Source organism: Triticum aestivum, chromosome 5B (assembly GCF_018294505.1).
Source record: "Triticum aestivum cultivar Chinese Spring chromosome 5B, IWGSC CS RefSeq v2.1, whole genome shotgun sequence".
Lineage (NCBI taxonomy): Eukaryota > Viridiplantae > Streptophyta > Magnoliopsida > Poales > Poaceae > Triticum > Triticum aestivum.
The window spans coordinates 619,827,729-619,850,506 of NC_057807.1; the positions used below are offsets into that span (position 1 = coordinate 619,827,729).

General features: G+C 47.3%; 1 long non-coding RNA gene and 1 pseudogene across 1 annotated transcript; both read right to left on the bottom strand.

Moving 5' to 3' along the window:
- Window positions 1–3,983: 3,983 nt before the first annotated feature.
- On the bottom strand, window positions 3,984–9,130 carry LOC123117202 (uncharacterized). Its single transcript, XR_006457304.1, has 4 exons — window positions 5,865–9,130; window positions 5,614–5,711; window positions 4,848–5,502; window positions 3,984–4,761 (listed from the first exon to the last, which is right to left on the bottom strand). It is a non-coding gene; the product is annotated as an uncharacterized lncRNA (long non-coding RNA).
- A 2,060-nt stretch (window positions 9,131–11,190) lies between these two features.
- Window positions 11,191–11,517, bottom strand: LOC123117204 (pathogenesis-related protein PRMS-like; annotated as a pseudogene).
- Window positions 11,518–22,778: the final 11,261 nt, after the last annotated feature.

The following is a 22,778-nucleotide window of genomic DNA, read 5'->3' on the forward strand; positions in this document are numbered from 1 at the left end:
ACATGGAGGCCCAACGCGTGTGGGACGCCATCAAGGGAGGCGGGAGCTTCAGCCAGGACAGGGCGGCGCTTGCGGCAATTCTGCGAGCCGTGCCGGAGGAGATGCACTCCACGCTTGCCATGAAGGCGACGGCAAAGGAGGCATGGGATGCCATCAAGATCATGCGGGTCGGCGATGCCCGCGTCCCTGAGGCCAAGGCGCAGACTCTCCTCAAGGAGTTTGATGCCGTCCGCATGAGGAGTGGCGCGACCCTCGATGAGCTCGCCATGCGCATGAACGGGGTCACCAACAAGCTGCGCACGCTCGGCTAGAACCTCGACGAGGTGAAGGTCGTGAAGAAGCTTCTCCGCATCGTGCCGTCCAAGTATACCCAAGTAGCCATTGCCATTGAACAGCTTCTTGATATTAAAACCATGTCCATGAAAGAGCTTGTGGGAAGGCTCAAAACGGCGGAGGACCGGAGCGACTTGGACGAGGGCGCCAGCAACTACGACCAGGGTGGTGGGAGTCGCCTGCTCCTCACGGAGGAGGAGTGGCTTGCTCGCCACCGCAGCGGCACCGGCAAGAAGAAGAGCACCTTCGACATCCGTAAGGTGCGCTGCTACAACTGCCAAGACTATGGCCATTTCGCGAAGGATTGCACCGCGCCAAGGAAAGAGCAGGCCCATCTCGCCGCCGCGACTGCCGACGACGAGCCGGGGCTGCTTTGAAGATCGACATGGAGGTGTTCGAATAAACGACAACAAGATTAAGGGGGTGATTGATAGAGTAAACCTTGTTGTCTAGGTATTCATCATGTTTATTTCGCATTAGTTTCGTTCTTGCATGTAGTTGAAGCTATGGTGGTGTGCGCACGTCAGAGTTGTGTTTCACGTGTGCACACAATTGCAAAGCTAATTTGTTTTAATGAGTAGTTAGTTGCATGCCTAGTTAGTGGGAGGAGTGGTTCACACGCATGCATGGATAGAGTTTGTTAGACGACTTAGTTGTGAACCTGATAATCACCAGTGTTGTGTCTCCATCAGCGAGGAGATCGGCCGAAACCGAGTGGCCAGAGAGGTGGTTAGTTTGTTGCCATTTCTACCGGCTAGTGGAGCTAGTCGTGGCTCAAGCCGTTGTGTGGCTGGGTGTATGCGTGCACTACTAATAGGCTGTGTAACCAAGTTCATTTGTAAGAGAAGAAATACAGAAAGTGGCACAAGTTGTGTGCGGTGCCAAGCTCCTGTGTGTGTTCTTCTATCTTGTGTGAGTGTGAGTCTTCTTCCTCCTCCGGCTGCGCCAACACTTGGTATCAGAGCCTTGTCGATCCAAGGCGGTGGTGGCGGCGCGACGGACTCCATGAGAGGTGGAGGTCGGCGGTGCAAGATGGACGTCGTTGGCGGAGCGATGCTGCTAACGGCCGGTGTGTGTCTCCCTCATCGTCGAGCTGCGTCGAGCGATGGAGAAAAGTGCTGCCCGGTAAGTCGTGTCACCGGCGGCAAGGAGGTGCTGCCCGGTAAGTTGCGTCACCGGCGGCAAGGAGGTGATGGCCATGGAGGGGAGGTCGTTGCCACGAGAAGTTCCATGTCCGAGTCGTCGACAAGATGCGTTATCGGCGACAACATGGAGGTGAGCCACTAGCGAATTGCGGCACCGGTGGAGAACATGTGGCAGCGAGTGTGCAATGGCGGCACGCTCGTGGTCAAGGCGTAGGAGGTGCATCTCTCGTGGAGGCCAGCGGCGACGGCGGGAATCGGCGGGACAAGATGGCATTGGCGGCCATCTTCGTGTTGCACCGACGACATCGACGACCCTGGGCTTCTAGAGAGAAATAAATAATAACAAGATTAGGGAGGTGATTGTTGGAACTAATCTTGTTATTAGTGCCAAAAGTAGATGATTAGATCATGTTTATTTTGGATTGCATGATGTTGTTTTAGTAGCTGACTAAGTTCTAGCTAGTTGTATGCACGTGATCATGGCAGATGGGCATACCGGCAAGAGAGACATCACTAAGCGATACAGAGAGTGCAGTCAGTGGCCAGATTGCAAGCCATTAGTGGAGTAGTGCATGCACGAGTTGTTAGGATTAGTCAAGTTGAATAGTGGCAAGCTACATGCATGGATCAAGTTTGGCCTGGTCGTGTGGCCGTTGAGGAGAAGCCGCACAAGAGCTGAACGTGGGTGCATGCAGGTAGTGGAGAGTGAGAAACGGATCAAGCCGTTGTGGCTTGGCCATGCGAGCATTGCATATTTCCCTTTAAATAGGCTTGTAACCATTTTGCTATTAGAGATGAGGAATACAGAAAAGGCACAAGTGCGTGTGCCAGAAAAGCTCTGCGTGTTTGTGTTCTTCCTCTCCATTGTGTATTACGTGAGAAGTGTAGGTGTGTCCACTGCGTACTCGCGTGTGTGTATCCATCGATCTCCTGGGCCATGCCAACAGGTTCCGGACTCGCTTGCGGCCCCGCCCGTGAATGCAGTAGATCTGACCTCGACGCCACGAATCCTGCCGCAGGGAGAGTCATCCAACGCCATGCATGCCTATGGTACTCCAGATCCAGTGTTGTGATTGAGCGGCAGTACCTAAATCCATCGTGGTCATCCCCTACGCTCTTGTCAACATTTCCTCTTCGGACGAGGAGGAAGGATGGACGAAGAAATAATCTCGAAGGAACACACAGATAAGCAAGGAGCCATCGATTATTAGTGCACACGTACAGCTACACAGCTCGGACCGACACCGGGACATGAATGGTGCGCCGGGCCTTGAGGCCTTCTTAAGCTGCTTCAAAGGCCAGATACTCTGGGTTGCATCATTTGCGAGCTGCCGGGGCATTTCGGCAGAAAGTACCCTCAAAATCCATGAAACGGCGGTGTCCGGCGCCGACCTGGGCGCCAATTCAAGATCAGGTTCAAACAACCGGGCAATTACCCCTTCATCCACCAAAAGAGATGAAATGCTTTCACTATTTGTTCTAGAAGATAACTTACCAGCGTTTTTGTTAATTATAAATGATTGTGAAGGTGTATGGTAGGAAGCCAATAACACTTAGTGTGGAATATTTAGAATGCAAAGTAGATAATTATTGTATTGGAGATGCCGGCTTCTTTCAAGTACTATATAAATTGCAATCTTATAAATAGTGTTCCTTAGTTCAGTTGTTGCTCAATAGAACATCTCAAAATATCTTCGAAAGAGTTCAATCAATTCTTGCGAGTTAACCCGCCGACAATTATTTATGTTTATTTGATACTCTGGGTGCATATATGCAGAAAATAAATCGTATTGGTTGCAGGTTATGATGCTAATATTGGACAAGGAAGCATTGGTGCAGCTGCTGTAATCTGGAGGGTTCTATCATATTGCCCGTGTCTTCTCTCTCATGTTGTCACTCGAGGCTGAAGAAACCGAAATTATTGCCTGACTGAAGGACTAAAAGCACCGACTACAGTTGTAATCCATCCCATCATTCAGATTGTTTAGTTGTTGTTTCTACTTTGAAGAATGCAGTGCACAATAAATCTCGACTTCACAATAGTGATGTGGATACAAGGGAATGAATTTGTGAAGATTGCCAGCATGATTCTTATCAATTTGGTAATTATTAAAACCATATAACAAAAAAAAATCTCAAACATGTTGTGTCTGGTTTTTGTCTGTAGCTTTTAAACAGTAGAAAAGATATTCTTGGTATAGATTGGCAAGTGTTTTAACTGAACCAGAAAAGAAAATATATTTTGTATATACTCCATGGGTAAGTCATGCAGGTTGCTCTGGCAATTAAAAATGCAGCTAATGGTCCGGTTATTCTTGACACTTTGGGTCTATATAATTTAGGTTTCGTTCTAGTTGGTCAACTAGCCTAACCCGCGCGGCGGCACGCCGCGCTTGATGATCTCTCGCAGATGTGCAATCTATTGATCTAAAAGTGGAAATGCGCACACTCATTTGATGTCAAAATAATGTATAGAGATAGTAAACAAACCGAGCATACGAATATATTGAAATATTGCAAATGTAGAGATACAAAGATACAAATTAAAAGTGGCACACTCCTGGGGCAAACAAATTATTCAAAATACATACAGTTCGCTACAAACAGAGTACTGTATATAAAAACACAAACACATTACATAGATAAGCTAGAAGTAGTTGCTAGTGGATTAGATCATCCTATTATATCCTCCTGCAGGATTGGTGCCTGTGATAAAATGATAAAGTGATTTTGCAAGTTTTTGCATACGTCCGACGAGAGGGTGCGCGCCTGTATATGTGATAATGGGATCGTCGTTGTCTAGGCGCTGGGGATACATACGAAGTGGTAATAAATCAAAGAAGCCATTGCATATCTTTGCCAGAATCATTGTCTGTGTTGCAAACTCGTTTTGCTATGTGCTTACTTGCTGGCGGGCCATATTGAACTGCCATTGCTTTGTTTGAGCCTTCTCTCTTGCTGTAAATAACCTTTCCTTTGTGACTTCAAGAGCATAGTAATTATGATCATTGGTGGAAATATTATAGTCTGCACAGATGCATTCGAAGGCCACCTGAGCTGCCTTTTCCATTGCTTCATCTTCTGTATTAGCTGCTTCTCCTTCATATGTAATGGAGGATTCTCTGAAGCTATCTTTCCGGCATGGCAGAGCAATCAGTACAGACACTTGTATCATACCTTCATGAACGTACCGACAGGTGTAGCCTTGTACTTTTAGGCCAATTGTTTCACTCACTGTTTCAAGCATTGGTCGTCTTGGAATATACACTATAAGATTCTCATCCTGCATGGAAGAATTAGTAATATAATAAGTTGCTTACTTGCAAGGGGCAAATAGAGAGAAAAAGTTAGGTGAAGCCAAGAGCTTACCGAGGTACTTCCGCTTCCATGATTAAAATTTAGGGCTGGATGTTTACCCTTCCTCTCTTAACTTGCTTTGCTATGGAGGACGCTCTCTGGCGATGATAAGCTTCGTCCATTGTGGTGTACTCAGTTAGCATTACTGAAGTGCATACATGCACTGCATGCAGCGAGGTATTTTCATCGAAGTGCATGCGTGCACTGCATGCGGCGGGGTATATTCAACGGGTTGCATGAGTCCACTGCATGCAGCGGCGTATATTCATCGGGTTGCATGCGTGCACTGCATGTGACAGCGAATTCTCATCGGATTGCACGCGTACACTGCATGCATCGATGTATTTCGTTCGAGTGCATGCGTACACTGCATGCCCCCGTGTGCTTCCATTCCAGTATATGTCGATACCCTTCATCGCCTGACTGTGCATGCTATCGTGTCATGCGCTGGGGCCCACACGCTGGTGCCTTTTGCACACCGATTGGGCCAGCAGCGGCACGTGCAACCAGTAGAAGGCCGCAGAAGCACTGGCCAAGAGAGATAACAACATGGACAGAAAATAAGCAGAGAAAAGAAACAATAACTCACCAGTTCGCGCAATGGAGGGCCGAGCAGCAGATACGAAGCCATCAAATGCGGAAGAAGAACCAGCAGTAATGGTCGAACCTACAGAAAAAGAAACAAGAAGTTAGCCACAATATTCAAAACAGCAGGAAGAAACACACAAAAACAGTCAGAGGCACTCCCATATGTGCAGCAAGAACTCAACGCACTTACCAACAGTGCATCAACAGGTCGCTTCCCCAACAAAGTCTCCCGACGGCGAGCATCAAGATCTCCATTACGAAACTGCTCCGAGTTAGAACGCTGGTGGCCTACAAAATGAAGCAACCAAATAAGCTGACCAGAGAGCAAGCAAACAAGTAGAAGAACAATCAAAGTAACCAAATAAACTGACCACGGAGCAAGGAAACAAGTAGAAGAACAACCAAACAGAACCGCAAGTACAGAAGAGTAAGTAAACCCACCAGTCCGGCGGGAATGGAGCAGCCGGTGAGCCGCGAAGCGGAGAAGCCATCCTGAATCGACTCCACCCAGCTGATCATGCACAGCAGTGGCCGCCGACCCGAATGAAAATCGGCAGAAGAAACAGGCATGCCCGCACGGCGCACACGGGCAATAACGGCCGCTCGAATCCCTGGAGGACGACCCCGGCGACGACGTCCAGACCGAACAGGAGCAGGAGCAACCATCGCCGGCACAACAAATCCTAAATACTCACTAGTTAGAAAAGGAGAGAGAGGAGATGGGAGCAGATGGAATGACGAACCGACGGACGGGGAAGGCATTATTTATAGGAGGCAGCAGAGGGGAAGAGCACAAATCGAAAACGACCAGCGCACATGCTGTAGAAGGGCCCAGAAAACTACAGCAAAGCGGCAACCGACAGCGGAAGAAACCCAGAAGGTGCGGGCGACGGCCGACTCGATTTGAAGGGAAAATCAGTTTCGATCTCTCCATGCAGATAACACATGCAACCAATCACGAACTGAGGAACAACCGGAACATGCAGCCAATGGGCAGATAAAGATTCAATTTTTTATGATTTCCAACAGCAATCAGTACGCGCACCAAAACGTGTACCCTAAACCCTAAGTCCTAGCATAGCCCGCGCGGCAACACGCCACGCTCGTCGATACGTTGTTGTTACACGGATCGCAAAAGGGCATTATATTATTATATTTGTAACGATAGAATCGTCCATGGATAACACGCATAAAGAGTATATACGATGAGTCCAGTTGTAAAAGATGAAAAAAGAGACATTTATTGCAGGCATGATGATACATACTGATAATGGAAGTGTACACACTTATACATTACTAATAAGGTTGTATACAGCATGCCGCTCCTGTTGATACATAGGGTTATATTAAACTTTAACTGTTAACAATTTTATTAATTATTTTAATTGTTGCTGATTCAAAATTATTTTTTATACTGCAATGTACTGAAATCTTCCATAAATAAAATCATTATTGCATAAAAAGAATCGACGCATTGTAGATAAAGGGAATACATATTGATATTGCATGATAAAATTGTGATTCTTCAATAATTCATCGCATCCATGTTCGACCGTGAGCCGAATTTGTGTTGATGATGAAATTATATAAAATTTTGTGAATACTTCATGTTGATAGATTACATACGTGATAAATGAAGACTCATGTGTTAAATTTTGGACTGTTTGATTGGTTTCTAGTTTGGACATCATCTCTTTTGGGTTTGCAGTGGCATGCAAATGGATACGTTTACTTGGTTTGTTTAATGGGACCGAACACATAGGTAATTACTAGGGACTATTTCAAGACAACCATCTAAGGTCAACCTCGTTGTACCTTCTCAATATAGAGACCGGAACTTTAACTCAAACTGGAATTACATCAAAAAACATCCCCAATTCATTATGTTGAGAAGACTTGTCTGCTAACTGATGATGGAGCAAAACATCCCCAAATCAAATCGTATTAATACATGGAGTTTTGCATGGATAAAATAAAATGTGAAACAATAAGTTTAGTGCACCCTTTCACCATTATGTAAGCAGCCAAGTTAAGAAAATAAATTGAATTACCGACGCAAAAGAATAAAGTCCGGCATGAAATTTGAAAGATGTAATATCTTGTCAGCTGCATGCAAATAGAAGACGTCAAACAGAGTAACACGTCAGCTGCATGCATGAAACACGTACCGAAGAAATACGTCAAAAAACAACAAGAGAGAGAGAGAGAGAGAGTACACCGTCTCAATCTTTGTGTTGATCTCTGACACCTGGTGGAAGCAGCTAGCAAACAGCACACGGCCTGCAAAGTGCAAACGACTGTCTGTCCTTCATATCGAAGTAGCCCGCGAGTACATTACTGGTTTCTGCCGGATAATCCTGCAGCTAACCTTGAAGGACGAACAGCACAGTGGCCTGTTGTACGTGCTGCTGTCCGTGCTCTTGTTGATGGAGAGCACGTACGCTCGGTGATGGCACCTGCGGCGAACACTAACTGGGCCTTGAAAGGGCGCTGCCGCACGCGGAGGCGTTGCCGGTCTCGTCGCGACTGGCTGGTACTACAGTGTGGCCCCGTCCGAGATGGGTCGGAAGGGGTGAAGCATGGATGAATGCACCGCGGCTTATCTCGTCCCCGGGAGGGCGGAGGATGGAGGACCTCTGGCGCCTGGGGACGCCGCCGCCAACAGCAGCAATAGCGTCGCCTCCGGTCCGCGTATGGGAACCGCCGTTCCATCCCGTGCGGCTGCAGCGTCGCTAGTATTCGCCTCAGCAAACATAGCACAGGGTCCCGCACGCAGGCTAGTCCGCCCGTCCCTGTCCATCTCCCACGACTTGCCTCCCACTGGTTATGCTCTTTGCGTGGTCAAGGGGGACGCACACGGCTCCTGCCGCTGACGCCGCGCATCAAGAGCTCCTTGGCCGCCGACCGCAGATGTAACATCTCCAAGACTCCAACACACCGGATTAAAGGAGGAGGAGCTCCGACATGGAGAGGAGGGCACCGTTTCAGGTTGCAGCTGGCCAGCGAGCAGAAGAAGAATCTTAGGCGCTCCGCTGGAGGTAAGGCTACGGGTTGCCACGACCGCGGTCCTCTGGCTGGCGCATTCCGTCGGGCCTCTCGCATCACTTCCTTCTTCTTTCTCTTCGCTACTATACACAACCCGAGAGAGAAATCCAGCACGGAGGCGATAGAGCCTGATCGAGAGCCTCACCGTGCGAAAAATAATTGAGAGGCAGCCGCCGGTAACATATGACCTCTCTCTACTCTTCCCTCTCCCTTTTCCTCCTCCGCGGCTTCTCCTTTTTCCCGCCTCCAACTCCAGCCACCGCTGGCGGCGACAATCGACGTCGGCGTCGGGCACGCAGCAGGGATAGGCTGCATGTCGTCACCACCATGGGATCGTCGTCGGTGGCAACCAGGAGTGCGGTGGAGGGCAGCGAAGCATGCCGATGGCAGCGCTGCGACAGTTAACGGGATGCGGGCGGCGCACACAGGTGAACCAGGCAGCGGCAGCTCGGCCCAGCCTTCAATGTGGAGTACCGAGAGGAGGTCTGCCACAGCGTCGTGGAGATGGCTGTGGCGGCAGAAGCGGAACGGCGCCGCGGCGGTGCGTCGAACGACGACGCTGGGGGAGGATCCGGTGGCGCGGGGCACCGGCAGCCTGCATGGGTGCTCATCCGCAGTCGTGGCCTCGGCATGGCTTCCGCGAAGAGGAGATGGCCAGTTGAGGGTGGGGAAAGATGAGGCGAGAGCCCGTCGGATGTCCTTTTATAAGCGCAAAGAGCGGCGAAGCGGCGGCGGAGATTGGACTCGAGATAGAAATATCTCGAGAGATCGAGTGAGGCAACACGTGCGCACACTCGTGTCAACAGGAAAGGAGAGGAAAAAACCAAACAGCCCAAACGCAAACAGCCCAAACGGTGGTCAATCGGCGCATAGCGCACACATGCAAGCAAAAACAAACGGAAGAGGACAAACCACATTAGGAGAGGAATAAACAAACCGACGACAAGAGAAGGGCATGTACATCCAGCCAAAGAAGGGGAAGGAAGACGTAAGGAAATCGACCTCTGTATAGAAACCGTGCATGCAGACCAATAGAAACTCGCGCTCATGCAACCAATACCAAACTGAAGTAGAACTCCCATCCTAAATCGCTAGCTGCACACAGGTGCGTACCCTGCCAGGGCCGCAACAAAGCACGTGGCGCCATCCAATTGGTCCGATTTCCACTGGTAAAAAAAGTAAAAAAAACAGGGTAAATCAAACCTGGTCAGATTTAGTATATTTAGAATATTAATTATTATACAATTTTATATATCCAAGTAGAGATTACATGCCCTCACGTTTGGACTGATCAGGGCAAAGATTAAGTTCCGTCTAAACAACTAAACATGTTTTAGAGGCTATAAGAATAATGCCTGGGAGTTAGGTGCCACTTCTGTCCAAAATAGTGAAAGTAACCTATATATATATATATATATATATATATATATATATATATATATATATATATATATATATATATATATATATGCATAACGTGTACAATGTGTAGTATCGTAAAATACCAGCAAAATGGAAACACAAAATTAAATGAAAAAGAAATCATAAAACTAAAAAAAACCAAACCTTATAGTACCGGTTGGTCTTACCAACCCGTACTAAAGGGCTCCAGGCCCCCGGAGCTGGCTCGTGCCACGTGGTTGCCCTTTAGCACCGGTTCGTGCCGAACCGGTACTAAAGTGGGGGGCCTTTAGTGCCCACACTTTAGTGCCGGTTATGGAACCGGCACTAAAGGGTCTTACGAACCGGTGCTATTGCCCGGTTCTGCACTAGTGAGGGTGGATGTCGTTTGAGTTTCTGTTTGTGTTTCATCCATAGTCGAATGTTGTTCTTGTGTATGATGTTGTTATATTCATGCGGCATTGTATGCCTTTTGTTTTATCCCCATCTATTATGTAATGGTACGATGTAATGATATCCACCTTGCAGAAGCATCTTCAATATGCGCTTCTATCCTTGATGGGACCTTCGATTTCCTTTAGGATAGAGTCGCATATTGGGCGTGACAGTGCATCCTTCTTCCTCGCCCGAAGAGGAAATGTTGACAAGAGCGGAGGGGATGACCACGATGGATTTAGGTACTGCCGCTCAATCACAACACCAGATCCGGAGTACCATAGGCATGCATGGCGTTGGATGACTCTCCCCGCGGCAGGATTTATTGCGTCGAGGTCAGATCTACTGCATTCACGGGCGGGGCCGCAAGCGAGTCCGGAATCTATGATCGACCACTGGTCGAGAGCGAGCTTGCACGGGACCACGACCGGAGCTGGATCAGGAGTGAAACCTTGAAGGGGATGGGTGAGCAATAATGGCAGAGTGGGTGACCATCACGGCCGGAGTGGCCTATGGCGCGAAGGAGGGAGCGAGAGTCTCAAGAACGAGACCTAGCTAGCGCGCCCTCTCGAGATTACTCCGTTTGTCTGTACGAGTTGGGATCCTAAAAAGAAAATGCACAACATAAAGAACAAGTGCGGGATGACAAAAAAGAAGAAAGACACTTGGATTACTGGTTTCTATGTATGTTGGGGTTTTTTTTCCACGGCGAGGCACACATACCATGCTCGGTATAATAGTAGAACCATATATTCATCCATAAATACTGCTTGTACAATAACACAACTTATTACCTGAATCATAACAGTACATATATATATATCGGGCCGGCTGGTTAATTATATATCACATCTGATCACACTGTACCCACAAAAAAAAAATCTGATCACACTGTAGTTATCACAGCTTAATCACTTTATTTATGCAATACGCCGTACGTACATGCACGCTCGCATGCATGCATGCATGATGCATATAGCCTAGTACGGGCTCACCCCGGGGAAGTTGCCTGGCGGGTTGTAGCTGCAGATGATGAACACACCGTCGCCGCTGTCGCAGACGACGCGGGCGCAGCCGATGGCCGTCGAGTCGCGCCACACCACCTGCGTGTAGTGCCACGTCGGCGCGCCACACCACCAAGGCCCACGTCGGCGCGCGCCGCGTTGTGGGCGTCCAGGAAGTCCTGCTCCGAGTTCTGGGCCGTGACCGCCATGGCGGACGCGAGAGCTAAGAGCACCAGTACTGCTAGTTTCGGCGAGTACTCCATCGCTGATTAAGCCTTGCAAAACTAATCAAGGAACATGTATCTGTAACGATGAGATAGACTGCCACCATGCGTACGTTGTGTATTTATACTGCCTGCACAAGATCGATTGCTTCTCTGAGGTATAACTAAGCTTGCAAAGTTTCATAGAAAAAATATATCTCGACGAATTAGACTGGTCAAATTCGAAGCACACGTGCGCGCGTTGAGGTAGTCAGATATCATCGTGGGCGGCCTGTTATTTCTTCTGATCGAGATTACCTCTACGATGTGGAGAAACTTCGTCATTTGATCTCGTGGCTTCATTGTCCGAGAAGAGGTCAGGTCGTACTAGTCGGGACACACGTACCTAGTAGCTAGCCAACTTGGTGCTAGTGGTACAAACGTGTAAAATGATTAAGTTGAAGAATATTTCTTTTGGGTTCAAGTTGTACAACTTGTTAAGGCAATTGGTACTCGCAGGTAAGAACCTTGTTTGCTTGTAATTGAGTCGTTCTAATACTATGTGCCGGTTGGTACATACGATTTATTTTTTATTGCCGATAATATATGAGCAGCTAACATATCTCTTTTATTTTGCTTTGTCACGGCTCTGTTATTTTCATGTGGATTGCAACTTTCGTAACATCCCCCTACCCCTCTCCCATGCATCATTTTTTTATTATGTATTGTGGCTAGAAGCCAATTTGTACTTCTTCCCGGAACAAGACAAAAGTCAATTTGTTCTTTGAATTGGAATGTTGTTTGTGGTCCTTGTTGTTAGCTAAATGAGTGTTAATTTTCTTGTTCAATTTCACGCGAGATTGATTTAACCTTGGCCATGGTTGCGGAAATCTTATTTTGAACATACCACAACTTGCTTTATATATAAAGTGGGGTGTGAGCTTTTTCGGTAACGTGGCACAACTCAATCAGCGGAAAGTTGTTTTTGGCTCTTCTTTTGTATTTCTAGCTATACTGCAACATTATGATCATATTGATGTCCTAGTGCATGGTATTTGGAGATAAGAAAAACTCGGCAACTATACAATGTGTGCAAGTAGGAGTGATGCAAAGTGATATGCCTTGGCAAAGTGGTCGATCGATGATGCAACCAGGGGTTGTTAAGATAGGTCTAGCGTGTCATTTACCTTGTACACATACACGTACCTTGTATGTATGTAATTGCATATGCTGATCATTATATATACAAAGACGTGGAGAGGCTTTGCCCCATGGGAAACCCTAAATCCTATTCTCAAATTTGGTATTAGAGCCTACCCTAGCCGCCGCCACCGCCACCGTAGTTTTCTCGCTGCTGCCGCGATGTCCACCGCCTCGGCAGCCTCGATGACCCCCTCCTCCGGGCTCACGCTCTCCACCCTCTCCTTGCCCGCCTCGATCACCCTGGTCATCGCCCCACCCGCCGCGTCGGCTCCCACCCCTGTCCTTCCGCCCATCGTGGTCTCGCTCGACCGCAGTAACTTCATGCTGTGGAGGGCCCTTGCCCTTCCCAAGTTTGCCGGAGTTCGCCTCCACGGCTTCTTTGATGGCTCGGCCAGGGCGCCGGCGCCGACCGTGAAGGCAGGCACCGGCGAGGCCGCTCGCACCGTGTCCAACCCTGAGTACGAGCAGTGGTGGACTCTGGATCATAAGGTCCTCGGGCATCTCCTCGGTTCGATGAACGTGGAGATCTCTGCGCAGCTCATCGGCTGCAGGACGGCGGCCGCTGCCTGGGTGGCCGTGCACACCATGTTCGCCGCCGAGAGCAGTGCCGGCGTGCGTAACCTCCGACGCCAGATCCAGGTGCTGAGGAAAGGAGACCGCCCCGCTGGCAAGTACATGCAGAAGGTCAAGGCCCTTGCTGATTCGATGGCTGCCGCCGGCTCTCCTCTTCATGATGAGAGATCATCGACTACATGCTGACCGGGCTCGGCTCGGTGCTTAACCCCATCGCTGCTTCGATGAACTTCGTGGGTGTGCCTATCACGTTTCCCGCGTTCTACTCCAGTGTCCTTCACTACGAAGCCCTTCAGCAGCAGCAATCGGAGCTTGAGGATTGGCAGTCCTCCGCCAATGCAGCGTCCCGGCCGGTCTACAACAAAACTTCCGGCCGCATGCCCGACTCTGGACGCCTGAGTGGCGAACGTCCTTCCGGCGGCTCCTTCCCGCCAGGCTCGGGCAGCTACGGCCCAAGCCAGGGCAGCGCCCCTGGAAGCACCAACAACAACAATGGCGGCAACATCCGCAATGAAGGAGGCAACGGGGGCGGCCACAACCGGCGCTGGCGTCCCCGGTGCTAGATATGCAAGAATTGGGGGCACGAGGCGAGCGACTGTCGCAGCCGCGCCGCCAACTCCGCGTTTACATCCTCCTCCCATGAGTCGCCGCACTGGATCCTGGACACCGGCGCGACGGACCACCTAATGAGTGATCTCGACGTCTACACTTCCATGAGCGCTACGGCGGGAAGGATCAAGTGCAAGTGGCAAATGGTGCAGGTTTGTCTATTTCGCATATTAGTCATTCCACTATACCCGGATCATCTCTCCGTTTACGCAATATTCTTTGTCTACCACATATCCATCAACATCTCCTTTCCGTTTATCGTCTTGTCCTTGACAATGATGTTTTTTGTGGAATTTCAGCGTTTCTTTTTCCTTGTTAAGGACACAACCACGAAGAAAATCCTTCTTCACCGTAGATGTCACGGTGGACACTAGCCCATCCCGTTTAGTCGCACGTCGTCTTCCTCCACCCACCAAGCGTCTCTCAGCATCAAGACCACCCCGTCTTAGTGGCGCCAGCATCTCGGTCATCCCTCGAATAATATTGTTCAAAACACTGTTAAGAATAATGATTTAGTGTGTTCTTCTGAACGCCAGACTTGAGTGTGTGATGCTTGTCAGTGTGCTAAGAGTCGACAATTGCCATATAATTTATCTTACCATGTTTCCACTATGCCTCTTGAGTTAATTAATTCTAATATTTGGGGGCCTGCTAATGCCTCTTCCGGAGGTTATAAGTATTATGTGAGCTCTGCCGATGACTATTCTCGCTTCTCTTGGATTTATCTCCTCAAGCACAAGTCTGACGTTGAGCAAGTGTTTTATGCTTTTCAGGCTCATGTTGAGCGTCTTCTCCATACTAAAATCATCGTAGTTCAGTCCGACTGGGGTGGCGAGTACCATAGATTGCACCGTTATTTTCAACGCACTGGGATCTCTCATCGTGTGTCTTGCCCGCACACCTCTCAGCAGAACGGGATTGCTGAACGCAAACACCATCAACTTGTAGAAACAGGTCTTGCCTTGTTGTCTCATTCTTCTCTCCCATTGCGTTTTTGGGATGAAGCATTTCTTGCTGCGTGTTACCTCATTAATCGCATGCTCACACCTGTTCTTCAACAAGATGCACCGATATATCATCTCCTTAAGGTGCAACCCGATTACAATTTTCTTCGCACTTTTGGGTGCGCCTGCTGGCCCAGTTTGCGCAAATATAACGCACACAAGCTTGCCTTTCGTTCCACCATGTGCATTTTCTTGGGCTATAGTCAGATGCATAAGGGATACAAGTGTCTTGATCGTTCCACGAGACGTATCTACATCTCTCGCGATGTTGTTTTGGACGAGTCTGTTTTTCCTTATGCCAACCATGGGGTCACCGTCGATGTCTCTTCTTTAGCTGATGTTCTCTCTTTTCCTCCAAATGAATCGGCTACGGGTGACCATATGCGCAAATACGACTTGTTCTATTTATCTACTGACACGCCTGTTTCAGGCCATGTTGCTCATGTGCAGGAACCTTTGGCTGCTCCATCCCTGACGATCGACGTGCATGACGCATGCACGTCCCCTGCCCGCCGCTCCCACGTGGCCGACGCGCCAACCTCCCTGGCGCTCGACGTGCATGGGACATGCACGTCCCCCGGCCCGTCGGCTGCCGCTTCGCCTGGCCCGACCGGCCCGTCTTTGGCCCCGCCGGCTGCTTCGCCGGTCCATCGGCGACCTCCTCGCCGCGCGCTAACATGACGTCGTCTGCCGTGGTGCTCGAGGATGCTGCTCCACCGTCGCCGACACAGCTCGCATTGCCTTCTATCGAGGGCAGCCCTGTCCCCTCGACCGCGACGCCTCCAGCTGCTCCTGCACACACCATGGTTACGCGCACCCACGATCACACTCGCCATGCTCTTGTGCCTACTGATGGGACCATCCGATATGATCCCCGTCACCGCGCATTTCACGCGGTGCCTGTATGCCATCGTGATGCTCTCCGTGAGACTACCTGACGTACAACGATGATTGACGAGCTCACTGCCCTTCATCACAACAAGACTTGGGTTCTTGTGCCTCGGCCGCACGGAGTCAATGTTGTTGGGAGCAAGTGGATCTTCAAAACCAAGCACCGTCCAGATGGCTCTGTTGATAAGTACAAAGCACGACTGGTCGCTCGTGGTTTCACCCAGCAGCTTGGCATTGATTATGATGATATGTTCAGTCCGGTTGTCAAGCCGGCCACTGTTCGACTGGTTCTTGCCCTGGTTGTATCTCATGGTTGGAGTCTTTGGCAGATTGATGTCAGCAACGCTTTCCTTCATGGGTATCTCTCAGAGGACGTCTATATGCAGCAGCCACCTGACTTTGAGGATGCTCGGTTTCCCTCGCATGTGTGCAAGCTGCAGCGAGCTCTCTATGGACTCAAACAGTCCCCTCGTGCATGGTATGCTCGGCTCAGTGCCCGTCTTCTCGAGCTGGGTTTCGTCTGCTCCAAAGCAGATACATCTCTATTTTTCTTCCACTATCATGATGTTCAGATCTATATGCTTGTCTATGTGGATGATATCGTCATTGCCGGATCTTCTCCATGAGCTGTTGATGGTCTTGTTCACTCCCTTGCGGCCAATTTTCCTATCAAGGACCTTGGGCCGTTGGAGTAGTTTCTTGGTCTAGAAGTGTCATACAATTCAGGGGGGTGACATTGACTCAACAGAAGTATGCGTTGGATCTTTTGCACCGTGTGAGCATGGAGAATTGTAAGCCTACTTCCACACCGTTGTCTACTTCCGATCATCTTGCATGAGTGTCTGGACAACCCCTCAATACCGATGATTCTTTCGGGTATCGCAGTATTGTTGGTGGACTGCAGTATTTAACACTCACTCGTCCAGATATTTCGTTCACAGTGAACAAGGTGTGCCAGTTTCTCTCACAGCCCACCAATGTTCATTGGGAAGCTGTTAAGCGGATTTTGCGATATGTGAAAGGAAGGTTGCACATAGGGCTGAAGTTTCGCAAGGCTGTCTCCACTAGCATTAGTATTTTCACTGATGCAGATTGGGCAGGATGCCCTGATGATCGTCGATCCACTAGAGGTTTCGCCATCTTTGTTGGACCGCACCTCATTTCCTGGAGTTCAAAGAAACAACCGACAGTGTCGAGATCCAGTACAGAGGCCGAGTACAAAGCCTTGGCTAATGGAGCTGTAGAAGCCATCTGGGTAGAGTCACTACTCAAAGATCTTGGTGTGTGATAGCAGCGAGTTCCTGTTCTATGGTGTGATAATTTTGGGGCCACATATCTGACTGCCAACCCAGTTTTCCATGCACGTACCAAGCACATCGAGATTGATTTCCACTTTGTGCGCGAACATGTTGCTTCTGGAGATCTTGAGGCCATGTTCATTTCTTCTAATGATCAGCTGGCTGATGTGTTTACTAAACTAGCCACCCGACAAATGCAAGACCATCTTAGTACCAATCTAAATCTTGTACAGAGTAGAAGTTCAGATTGAGGGGAGTGTTAACATAGGTCTAGCGTGTCATGTACACGTACCTTGTACGTATGTAATTGTATATGCTGGTCATTATATATAGAAAGACGTGGAGAGGCTTTGCCCCACGGGAAACCCTAAACCCTATTCTCAAACTTGCGTGAGTAGAAAGAGGGACGAGACAAGTAAAGAGAGTGACGAAGACGACGGGAAACATGACTGAGATTGGCTGGAGTGGTGGAAGTTGTGCGCATGACCATGTAGCTATAGAAGTGGGACCCAAGGCAATGATTTGCCGAAGTAGTGGGATACAGAGTGTGTGTGCATTATGATAGAGTGGTGCATCGTGTGATGTTGTCTATAGAGCGAGAGAAAGAGCTGACCGGCAAGAAGAGGAAGGACCGTCGATAATATTATGCTGAGTGTTTCCAGTTTTTGCTCGGCAAATTGGGTTTTATGCTGAGCACCCCATGAAATAACACTCAACATACAACCGACCACTCAGCGTATGCAGTTTTTCTTGTAGTGAATGGCAACATGAATTCTGTCTGTGCGTGTTGTATCCGAATAAAGAGAATGCACATCATAGAGAAGAAGTGTAAGGGCCGAATCAAAGTAAGATGTTGGTGGTAAGTAGTATGACTATTATCGCCCACAACTCTTTGTGTTCTACTCGTGCATATAACATCCACGCATAGACCTGGCTTGGATGCCACTGTGGTGAACGCAGTAATTTCAAAAATTTCCTACGATTACGCAAGATCTATCCATGTGATGCATAGCAATGAGAGGGGAGAGTGTATCCACGTACCCTCATAGACCGAAAGCGGAAGCGTTTCAATAACACGGTTGATGTAGTTGAACGTCTTCGCGATCCAACCGATCCAAGTATCGAATGTACGGCACCTCCACGTTCAAGACACGTTCAGCTCGACGACGTCCCTCGTACCCTTGATCCAGTTGAGGCCGAGGGATGGTTTTGTTAGCACGACAGCGTGGCGACGGTGATGATGAAGTTACCGGCGCAGGGCTTCGCCTACGCACTACGACAATATGACCGAGATGTGTAACTATGGAGGGGGGCACCGCACATGGCTAAGACAATTCTTGGAGTGGACCCTGCCCACGTATATAAAGGATGGAGGAAGAGGAGGCTGGCCTAGAGGGGGCACGCCAAAAGGGGGAGTCCTACTTGGACTCCCGGTCCAAGTAGGATTCGGCCCCCCCTTTCCTATTCTAACTAGGAGAAGGAAGGGAAGGAGGAAGAGGGGAGAAGGAAGGAGGGGGGCTCCGCCCCCTGCTAGTCCAATTCGGACCAGCCCATGGGGGGGCGTGCGGCCACCCCTTGAGGCCCTTCTCTTCTTTCCCGTATGACCCTTTAAGGCCCAATACTTCCCCCGGCAAATTCCCGTAACTTTTCGGTACTCCGAAAAATACCCGAATCACTCGGAACCTTTCCGATGTCCGAATATAGCCATCCAATATATTGATCTTTAGCTCTTGAACATTTCGAGGCTCCTCGTCATGTCCGTGATCTCATCCGGGACTCCGAACAAGGTTTGATCACCAAATCACATAAACTCATAATACAAATCGTCATCGAACGTTAAGCGTGCGGACCCTACGGGTTCAAGAACTATGTAGACATGACCGAGACATATCTCCGGTCAATAACCAATAGCGGAACCTGGATGCTCATATTGGCTCACACATATTCTACAAAGATCTTTATCGGTCAAACCATATAACAACATACGTTGTTCCCTTTGTCATCGGTATGTTACTTGCCCGAGATTCGATAGTCGGTATCACATACCTAGTTCAATCTCGTTACCGGCAAGTCTCTTTACTCGTTCCATAATGCATCATCCCGCAACTAACTCATTAGTCACATTTCTTGGAAGGCTTATATTGATGTGCATTACCGAGAGGGCTTAGAGATACCTCTCCGATACACGGAGTGACAAATCCTAATCTCAATCTATGCCAACCCAACAAACACCTTCAGAGACACCTGTAGAGAATCTTTATAATCACCCAGTTATGTTGTGACGTTTGATAGCACACAAGGTGTTCCTCCGGTATTTGGGAGTTGCATAATCTCATAGTCTGAGGAACATGTATAAGTGATGAAGAAAGCAGTAGCAATGAAACCGTAACGATCATAATGCTAAGCTAACGAATGGGTGTTGTCCATCACATCATTCTCCTAATGATGTGATCCCGTTCATCAAATGACAACACATGTCTATGGTTAGGAAACATAACCATCTTTGATAAACGAGCTAGTCAAGTAGAGTCATACTAGGGACACTTTGTTTTGTCTATGTATCCACACATGTACTAACTTTTCGGTTAATACAATTCTAGCATGAATAATAAACATTTATCATGAAATAAGGAAATAAATAATAGCTTTATAATGCCTCTAGGGCATATTTCCTTCATTCTCCCACTTGCACTAGAGTCAATAATCTAGTTCACATCGTCATGTGATTTAACACCAATAGTTCACGTCTTTATGTGATTAGTTCACATCGCCATGTGACTAACACCCAAAGGGTTTACTAGAGTCAATAATCTAGTTCACATCATAATGTGATTAACACCCAAAGAGTACTAAGGTGTGATCATGCTTTGCTTGTGAGAGACGTTTATTGAACGGGTCTGCCACATTCAGATCCATATGTATTTTGAAAATTTCTATGTCTATAATGCTCTGCATGGAGATACTCTAGCTAATTGCTCCCACTTTCAATATGTATCCTGATCGAGACTCAGAGTCATCCAGATTGGTGTCAAAGCTTGCATCAACATAACTCTTTACGATGAACTCTTTATCACCTCCATAACCGAGAAATATTTCCTTAGTCCTCACTAAGAATAATTTTGACTGCTATCCAGTGATCTACTCTTAGAACACTATTGTACCCCCTTGTCAAAACTCATGGCAAGGTACACAATAGGTCTGGTACACAACACAACATACTTTATAGAACCTATGATTGTGGCATAGGGAATGACTTTCATTCTCTTTCTATCTTCTGCCGTGGTCGGGCTTTGAGACTTACTCAACTGTACACCCTGTAATACAGACAAGAACTCCTTCTTTGACTGATCCATTTTGAACTCTTTCAAAAACATGTCAAGGTATTTACTCATTGAAAAATCTTATCAAGCGTCTTGATCTATCTCTATAGATCTTGATGCTCAATATTTAAGCAGCTTCACCGAGGTCTTTCATTGAAAAACTCTTATTCAAGTATCCCTTTATGCTATTCAAAAATTCTATATCATTTCCAATCAACAATATGTCATCCACATATAATATTAGAAATGCTACAGAGCTCCCACTCACTTTCTTGTAAATACAAGATCTCCAAAAGTCTGTATAAAACCATATGCTTTGATCACACTATCAAAGCGTTTATTCCAACTCCGAGAGGCTTGCACATGTCCAAAAATGGATTGCTGGAGCTTGCACACTTTGTTAGCACCCTTTGGATCGACAAACCTTCTGGTTGCCTCATATAAAACTCTTCTTCTAGAAATCCATTCAGGAATGCAGTTTTGACATCCATCTGCCAAATTTCATAATCATAAAATGCGGCAATTGCTAACATGATTCGGACAGACTTAAGCATCGCTACGAGTGAGAAAGTCTCATCATAGTCAACTCCTTGAACTTATCAAAAACCTTTTGCAGAAATTCGAGCTTTGTGGATAGTAACACTACTATTAGCGTCCGTCTTCCTCTTAAAGATCCATTTATTCTTAATGGTTTCCCGATCATTGGGAAAGTCCACCAAAGTCCACACTTTGTCCTCATACATGGATCCCATCTCAGATTTCATGGCCTCAAGCCATTTCGCGGAATCTGGGCTCATCATCGCTTCCTCATAGTTCGTAGGTTCATCATGGTTTAGTAACATGACTTCCAGAATAGGATTACTGTACCACTCGGGTGCGGATCGTACTCTAGTTGACCTATGAGGTTCGGTAGTAACTTGATCTGAATTTCATGATCATCATCATTAGTTTCCTCACTAATTGTTGTAGCAATCACTGGAACTAATTTCTGTGATGAACTACTTTCCAATTAGGAAGAAGGTACAATTACCTCATCAAGTTCTACTTTCCTCCCACTCACTTCTTTCGAGAGAAACTTCTTCTCTAGAAACGATCCATTTTTAGCAACAAAGATCTTGCCTTCGGATCTGTGATAAAAGGTGTACCCAACAGTGCCCTTTGGGTATCCTATGGAGACGCACCTTTCTGATTTGGGTTCGAGCTTATCAGGTTGAAGCTTTTTCACATAAGCATCGCAGCCCCAAATTTTAAGAAATGACAACTTTGGTTTCTTGCCAAACCACAATTCATAAGGCGTCGTCTCAACGGATTTTGATGGTGCCCTATTTAAAGTGAATGCAGTTGTCTCTAATGCACAACCCCAAAATGATAGTGGTAAATTGGTAAGAGACATCATTGATCGCACCATATTCAATAAAGTGCGGTCATGATGTTCGGACGCACCATTACGCTGTGGTGTTCCAGGTGGCGTGAGTTGTGAAACTATTCCACATTGTTTTAAATGAAGGCCAAAGTCGTAACTCAAATATTCTCCTCTATGATCAGATCGTAGAAAATTTTATTTTCTTGTTACGATGATTCTCCACTTCACTCTAAAATTCTTTGAACTTTTCAAATGTTTTAGACTTGTGTTTCATTAAGTAGATATTCCCATATCTGCTCAAATCATCTGTGAAGGTTAGAAAATAACGATACCCACCACGAGCATCAACACTCATTGGACTGCATACATCGGTATGTATTATTTCCAATAAGTCACTAGCTCGTTCCATTGTTCCGGAGAACGGAGTTTTAGTCATCTTGCCCATAAGGCACGGTTCGCAAGCATCAAATGATTCATAATCAAGTGATTCCAAAAGTCCATCTTTATGGAGTTTCTTCATGCGCTTTACATCGATATGACCCAAACGGCAGTGCCACAAATAAGTTGCACTATCATTACCAACTTTGCATCTTTTGGCATCAATACTATGAATATGTGTATTGAAGGAAATATGCCCTAGAGGCAATAATGAAGTTATTATTTATATCCTTATATCATGATAAATGTTTATTATTCATGCTAGAATTGTATTCACACATGTATTATGTTTCCGGTTAATACAATTCTAGCATGAATAATAAACATTTATCATGATATAAGGATATAAATAATAACTTCATTATTGCCTCTAGGGCATATTTCCTTCAATACACATATTCATAGTATTGATGCCAAAAGATGCGAAGTTGATAATGATAGTGCAACTTATTTGTGGCACTGCTGTTTGGGTCATATCGGTGTAAAGCGCATGAAGAAACTCCATAAAGATGGATTTTTGGAATCACTTGGTTATGAATCATTTGATGTTTGCGAACCGTGCCTTTTG